The sequence below is a fragment of the Papaver somniferum genome, chromosome 1 (assembly GCF_003573695.1).
Source record: "Papaver somniferum cultivar HN1 chromosome 1, ASM357369v1, whole genome shotgun sequence".
Taxonomy (NCBI): Eukaryota; Viridiplantae; Streptophyta; class Magnoliopsida; order Ranunculales; family Papaveraceae; genus Papaver; species Papaver somniferum.
The window spans coordinates 31815506-31823905 of NC_039358.1; the positions used below are offsets into that span (position 1 = coordinate 31815506).

Below are 8400 nucleotides of genomic sequence, written 5' to 3' on the forward strand. Positions count from 1 at the left end.
CATGCATGAAATCTCTTACGTGTTCACGCAATAATTAGGACGGTTTATGTGCGTCTAGTGTATCTAGTTAGAAGATAGGGTTTTAAGCCTCCCATTAAAACGAGTCCTCCCAAAAAACCTCGGGCTGGTGGGACCATTCGAAGAACAAAGTGTCAACAATCTCAAATTTGTGTTTTCATGGATGCCAGTTAGGTATTCGGTGACCGTGCTTAACGATGTTAAAAGTTTCCGAACAGCTCATTTGGACTTGTAATTTTCAGGTCAGATCATTTTCGCTGACAGCCAGTTCTGTACGCAATTTGTGCTGTAAAACATCTCTAATTAGCAAAACCATACATTTACTTATAAAAGCAATTTCAATGGTCTGTGGAAAATATAGCAAAACCATGCATTATGATTTACTTACATAACTATATAATAACGACGAAAACTACTACATCTATGTTGGCCAGTTGGCCGGCCTTAACCCATGACTCCCAACCACCTAATAAATAATTGGAATTGTACAAACGATAGTACTTGAGTTGAGTCATTGGTTGGTATTGTTATCTGTTGAATATTGAACCTCCCCTTCATACTTCCGCGATAAAATTGTTTGGCTACTTTAGGTTGGAAGTTGCGATACCAAAAGTCTGCTAGATCCAATCTGCAGCCACTGACTTTTCGCGTATAAATGGACCAATTAAATGCATAACATGGGAATTCATAAAAGTTAAGTTAGACTTCCCGCCGAATTTCACTTTTTTCTTTTCTTTTTGGCAATAGTATTATTAAAAATGAAAAAATGTAATTTATTTGGTCGTAGTTATGGCCATGATGGGTTCGCAAATATTCCATACTGCTGTCATTAATGTTGTGTCTTCTTTGGTGGCCCTGTTTGTATCACACGAATTCGGATTATCGAATTGGCGTGTACGAATTCTTTCCAGAACATGTTCAAACCTTCAAACTGATTTGTTCGCGAAGAAATAAAGTTCTGACCTCATTTAAATGGGTACAGTACAGAGCTTAAGGTATGGCACCTAATTAATTCAGACCAACAAAGAAATTGTTCTCTAAAATTACCAGAAATAACGATTATACGCTGAAAATTGCAAAATCTGAAACATTCGAGCACCTAGAAAATGTAACTCTCCATCACTTTTAGTGCACAAGAACACGCTGTTCTTTGTGTATGAGTTATTGTTTAATGACATACTTAACTAAACCGGGGATATGAATATTTGCGAAGTAATCATCCCAGTCAATGCATTTGGGGTCGAAGTAAAATGTATCCGCTTCTGTTGTGTTGGCTCTCACCGCCAACCGCAATCTCTCGGTGTTCAGATCATCAAATCTGCATAAACCAAACAGTACAACTTAGTGGACTTACCTTGCATTACTGCATCTTTAGGGTGCGGAATAGCATTTTCATTTCGACAAAAAAAGTGAAGTTGTAATGATGAAAGATACTCCATAAAGGTTTACGTCAAAAAATTCTAGACAGAAAAATTACTTACATTCCTTTAAAGAATATGTAAGATACATTGATTTCAACTAATCGCAGTGTTTGATTAATCTTTCGGTTCATATCCTTGCAGGTATTACGGAAATATTGGCACAATGCAAAATTCACAAACTGCAAAACCTATTATAACAAGCATGAAATATGTTAAGCATCAATTGTGAGAGTGGTAGTAAAAAACCAGAAAAGACTAAGTAAAGAAAAGACTACCAACCTTTAGAGGTAATGCATAATTGAGATATATGTGTCAATGATACTATGACGACACCGAAGATATCCTAAGATTATAGGTAGTTATGAGAATCCTGTAAGATAAGGAAACTAGTGTAATGAGTATTTAGGCTTTCCTCAAATATGTGATCCTGTAAGATATTCCTGTAAGATATTTTGTGTACACATAAATATAAATATCTCCTGGTCTCTCCTTGGTTTTCAAGGAAGAACAATTATACTAAAACTCCTAGTCTGATATGGTATCAAGATAGCCTGTGGTTATCAGTTTTCTTATACAATTTTTTTTTACCTACAAATGGCTTCTTCCTTCAATTTTAATCATGTACTCACCATTAAGCTGGATGATACCAACCACCTGCTATGGAAATCACAGATGATGGCGTTCGTTCGTGGCCATGGCTACACAGGATTTCTCGATGGAACGTATCCACAACCACCTCCAACTGTTATGCTACACGTACCAGACTCAGAGGAGACCATCGAAAGCCCCAATCCAGCCTTTTTAACATGGCAGCAAAAAGACCAATTGTTGCTTAGTGGAATTTTATCTTCTTTATCACAAAGTGTGCACACTCAGATGCTTGGAGTCACAACCTCTCAAGAGGCGTGGGAAAGACTGGAACGGATCTTTGCTTCACAATCTCAAGCTAGGATGATGCAGCTCCAGCTGCAGTTGGTAAACACTAAGAAAGGAGCCCTCAATATCTTGGACTACCTTACAAAAATGAAATTTTATGCTGATAGTTTAGCTGCTATTTCTCAGCCAATCTCAGACTCACAACTTGTCTTATATGCTTTGAATGGACTAGGTCCTGAATATGCCCCTTTTGTTACTGCTATGACTACACGTTCTGAACCTGTGTTGTTTGCTGATCTCCAAGGATACTTGCTTAGCCATGAAATCCTTTTAGCTGATCAACATGTTACTGAACTCGCTGCTCTTGCCATCAACAATACCCAGCGACACTCATTCTCTGCTGCTCCAAATCAGAATCGCAGTCAACAACAGCCGATGACTAATCGAGGTGGAGGCTTCAATCCTCGTGGCCGTGGTCGTGGCCGTGGTCGTGGTGGCTTCAACAACCACACTGGTTATCGTTCTAACGCATCTCCTCCCACTGTATGTCAGATCTGTAACCGATATGGTCATTCTGCCATCAATTGTTACACCCGCTATAATGAAGGAAGCCATCGTGCTGAGCAGGCTATTGCAAATGTCGCAGCTCATGTTCCTGGCTATAACTATGCGGATCCATCTTGGTATCCTGATTCAGGAGCAACTCATCACGTTACTCATGATGTGAGAAACATACAAAACCGTGCTGAATACAACGGCAATGATGTTGTCACTATTGGCAATGGATCAGGTTTGCCAATAACTCATATTGGGTCTTCTTGTTTAGATACACGTTCTCGTACTTTTACATTGCGTAATATACTTCATGTTCCTACAGTTAAGAAAAATTTATTATCAGTCCAACAATTTACCAGAGACAACGATGCTTATTTTGAATTTCATCCTGATGTTTTCTATATCAAGGAACGTATGTCGGGGAAAGTTCTTCTAGTCGGCAAGAGTAAAGATGGATTATACCACCTTCCTTCAACTATACCTAATAAAACGAGGAAGGCTTTCATTGGAATTGGGGAGAAAACAACACAACAAGTATGGCATCATAGGCTGGGACATCCAGCACATAATATTGTTCAAATAGTTTTAAATAAGAATAAGTTACCTGTGAGTAACAATAGGAGTTCTTCATTCTGTGAAGCTTGTCAATTGGGTAAGAGTCATCGACAAACACTAAGAATGACTCACTCAATCTCTCAAGCTCCTCTAGATTTAATTTTTACAGATGTTTGGGGTCCTTCACCTACTATATCAACATCTGGCTCCAAATACTATGTCTTATTTATGGATGATTTCTCGAAATATTCTTGGATTTATCCGATCACTTTTAAATCAGATGTGTTTCGTATTTTCGAGAAGTTTAAGGCAATGGTTGAAAACATGTTCTCTCGCACTATAAAATCAGTCCAATCTGATTGGGGAGGTGAATTTCAAAAACTAGAACAATACTTTATTCGGTTTGGCATTGCTCATCGTGTGTCTGTCCTCATACACACGAACAAAATGGTGCGGTGGAAAGAAAACACCGGCATGTGGTTGATACAGGGCTCACACTTATGGCTCACTCTCATACTCCAACTCACTTCTGGGATCATGCCTTCGAAGCTGCTGTATACCTCATCAACAGATTACCCACTCCTTCACTGCGCAATTTATCACCATTTGAAGTCTTGTTTCAACGAGCACCGGATTACAAGTTTCTCAAAGTGTTTGGCTGCGCATGTTACCACCTACCTACGTCCGTATAATAAACACAAGATTAACTATCGATCCATTCGGTGTATATTTCTGGGATATAGTTCACGGCACCATGGTTACAAGTGTTATGAACCAACTCAAAGACGAATTTTTATTGCTCGGCATGTTGTATTTAACGAGTCTGTCTTCCTTTTTGCAGACACTACAGTCTCTCCACTTACATCACTGCCAGTAACTTCTGTGCAGCTCCCCTCTTTGGTTGTCCATCAACATCCCACTGATGTTGCACCTGTTGTTGACACTGTGGATGACATACCACCGTCTCCAGTTCCACAATCATCTCCCACATCCAGCATAGGCTCTGCATTACCACCAACATCTGATGCTGATCCCCCACTGGATGTTGTCCATCCTATAGTTCCTGTCTCTGCAACATCTTCTCCTACTCGGGGGATGCACACACGATCCAAATCTGGGATATTTAAAAATAAGGTCTTTGCTGCGACTCGGTATCCACTGGCCCTTTCTACCGCAGTTACGCCAACTGAGATGGTGCCTACATGTGCTTCCCAGGCGTTTAAATACGTCGCATGGAGAAAGGCAATGCTTGATGAATTGAATGCATTGCTTCAACAGGGAACCTGGATTTTAGTTCCTCGCCTTCCTTCTATGAACGTCCTTGGCAACAAGTGGATTTTCACCTTAAAGCATAATCCTGATGGCACCATAGATCGTCACAAAGTCAGGCTAGTTGCGAAGGGATTTAACCAGCAATATGGAGTTGATTACACGACCACGTTTAGCCCAGTGGTAAAGTTTGCAACCTTGAGAACGATTATCGCACTTGCTGTGTCTAATAACTGGGTGATTAGACAACTCGACGTCAACAACGCTTTTCTCAATGGACATCTGGATGATGAAGTTTATATGCTCCAGCCACCAGGGTTTATCGATTCATCACATCCTACACATGTGTGTAAACTAAGAAAATCCATCTATGGATTAAAACAATCTCCTAGGGCCTGGTACACTCGACTCCATCAGTTTCTCCTCACCATTGGTTTTCAAGGGTCTAAAACTGATCCTTCTTTGTTCATATATAAGACACACCAGGTGGTCGTCTATCTCTTGGTCTATGTTGATGACTTACTGGTTACAGGTAATAACTCTGCTGCGGTTTCTCGAATAATCTCGTTAATTGGTGGTGAGTTTGCAATCAAAGATATGGGTGTTTTCAAGTATTTTCTAGGTCTGGAAGCTACGACAAATTCACAGGGTTTGGTGATTTCTCAACAAAAATATATTGCTGACCTCCTGACACGTACAAACATGAAAGATGCTAAGCATATTTCTTCTCCGATTGTTGCACACACACGGCTCACAAAACACTCAGGGGAACCATTCCAGGATCCTTTCATGTATCGTAGCACTGTGGGTGCACTTCAGTATGTGACACTCACACGACCAGACATTGCCTTTGTGGTCAATAAGGCATGTCAATTCATGCATAATCCATCTACCGAACATTGGGCTTTGGTTAAAAGAATATTGCGATATTTAAAACATACACTCACCCATGGGTTACAGTTTTATCATCATTCTCCACCGCTATTATCCATATTTACAGATGCGGATTGGGGAGGCTCTTTGGATGATCGAAAATCAACAGGGGGATATGCTATTTACTATGGCAACAATCTTATCTCTTGGAGCTCGAAGAAACAGCCTACAGTCTCTCGATCAAGCACAGAATCTGAATATCGAGCCATTGCCAATGCAACAACTGAAGTGGTGTGGCTCAGATCATTGTTTCGTGAGCTCAACATTCCTTTGACATCTCCTCCTACTCTATGGTGTGACAACATAGGAGCTACATATTTAACTGCAAACCCGGTCTTCCATACTCGCAGTCGACATGTTGAGATCGATTTCCATTTTGTACGCGACATGGTTTCTAAGAAAGAACTCCTTGTACGTATTATTTCGTCCCAAGACCAGATTGCAGATATTCTAACCAAGAGACTTTCTACTCCACGTTTTACACTTCTACGAGACAAGCTCAATCTTGTTGTCACCGACTTTCGCTTGAGGGGGCGTGTCAAGGATACTATGACGACACCGAAGATATCCTAAGATTATAGGTAGTTATGAGAATCCTGTAAGATAAGGAAACTAGTGTAATGAGTATTTAGGCTTTCCTCAAATATGTGATCCTGTAAGATATTCCTGTAAGATATTCTGTGTACACATAAATATAAATATCTCCTGGTCTCTCCTTGGTTTTCAAGGAAGAACAATTATACTAAAACTCCTAGTCTGATAATATGTATCTTCGAAAGCTTTCCATAGTAGGGAAACAAACAGGCACAGTAACTTTAATCATCTCTCCATCTTTACCAATCAATGGATTTTTTACAAAATAATTGTAGCAATAATCTCTCAATCTAATGGAACGCAATGGGTCTGTTTCTGAAGAACAAACTTGGTAGATAAACGGATTTGAAGATTGTTGGTTCATATGAGTTACCATTGCTACTATTATTGCGTTCACCACCATGTCTCCTGGTACCTGCATGAATTTTATGAGTTACATCAAAACACTAATTAATGCACAAAATACATGTCCAGACGGCACAAATAGGAACATAATAGAGATGTAGAATTGTCGATTACCACATCTAAGATTGTCTCTGTGTTCCCAAGCACACATGGTAACTTCCCTTTAGCTAAAGCTACTATAAAACTGTCAATTGTTCTGTAAATTGTAAAACAACATGTAAAGCTCCAGAACTAATCATGTAACATATAGCATAGACATTCCCATAGAAATTGTCACTTGCATATGAAATTTTAAACACACGAGTATGTAAAACTAGTATCAGAAAAGAAAAATAAAAAAAAAATTGTATCAGGTACCTAACACCTTGGGACCAACCAGGGAATGGCTCTTTGTAAGTACTCGTGATAATAGTAGGCCTTATAATTACAATTGGAACATTTCCTCCATATTTACCAATTAACATCTCTCCATTGCCTTAGTGAACACATATGTATTTGGCCATCCAAATGCTCTTGCTCTGTCACCATCACAAAGATACAAATTAAAGAACTCACTAAAAAGAAGTATGCACACTACTTGTTTGTATACAAAGACATTGAGTTTCTCTAGGAGTGACAGGTACTAGAAAGGAGGCAAACCTTTGGATTCCCAAGTTTTCCGTGACTTCTTTTTCTTCGGTTTTAGAGACTTGCTCAGCCAGGACTCCTTTTAAGCAGTTCTGCATGAGTTTCATCTCTGCTTCAATGTCTAAAGTTTCCGAGGTTTGGTTCAGCGTTTCTCCCATCTTACGTGGGTTCTCTGATATAACTCCTGATTTCTCTCCACAGACGTAAGCTAGATAATGAGCAGTTTTGTACCTCAGTATGCAAACGTTCAGCAGCTGACCTCGGACTGGGAGCTCTTGGAAGAAGAAAGAGATGCCTCACATTAGGTTGAACTCTAAGTAACTTCTCAACAAAAACTGCAAAAATAACGACGATCACCAAGTTTATTAGCTGGTCATAAAACATTGGCAAATCTGATTATAGACGTATACTATGTAGAGAGTTATGTACCTTTTGCTAGAAATCCAGTAGAACCAGTAATAAGAATGGTCTTGTTCTCAAGAGATTATACAATGCTTTGGTTCATCAAACATTCCATTAAAACAGAAAATTAAAAACACTAAAAATATTTTCTTTTTTTGTTGATGCAAATTAACAAATGGACGTGCAAAAGCTTCAAATCACTCTCTCCTTTTTGAAGTACTCGACTTCACTTCAAATCAATACTTTTACATGCTTACCTCTACTGCTATGTATGAAAGCTTTTACATGTTGTGTGTGTCCATGCATTAAATTAGAACAGTTTATGTTGTGTATAGTAAAGGTCCTAAAGGATATTAAGGCTACCTCGCATTGAATTTAGTCCTGCAGACACCCGCATGTTTGTTGGACCCTCAAAGTAAATAACTAAATGCCGATGATTTCAAAAAAAATGTTTTCATAGATGCCCGTTAGATATCTGCTTACCTTTAACAGTTTTTAGAAATATCTGAATATGTTAATTCCGGACTTGTGATGTTCTTGCATTTTTTTTTTGCTAAGAGAAATTTCATTAATCAGAAATGAATTACAATTGTTCAGAGAGGAAATTTGGCTTGAATCCAAACCATTCCCCATTGATTATGGAAGTTCTACGGTGCTTGGCTGCAACGTCCGCCAAGTGTATGAAACTTCTATTTAAGAATTCAAATTTAATAGAACTAAAGCATTCCAATAGAGACTCACAGTC

At 39.0% G+C, this 8400-nt stretch overlaps 1 pseudogene; it reads right to left on the reverse strand.

Annotated features, from left to right (window-relative positions):
- Window positions 1-1179: 1179 nt before the first annotated feature.
- On the reverse strand, window positions 1180-7770 carry LOC113277975 (annotated as a pseudogene).
- Window positions 7771-8400: the final 630 nt, after the last annotated feature.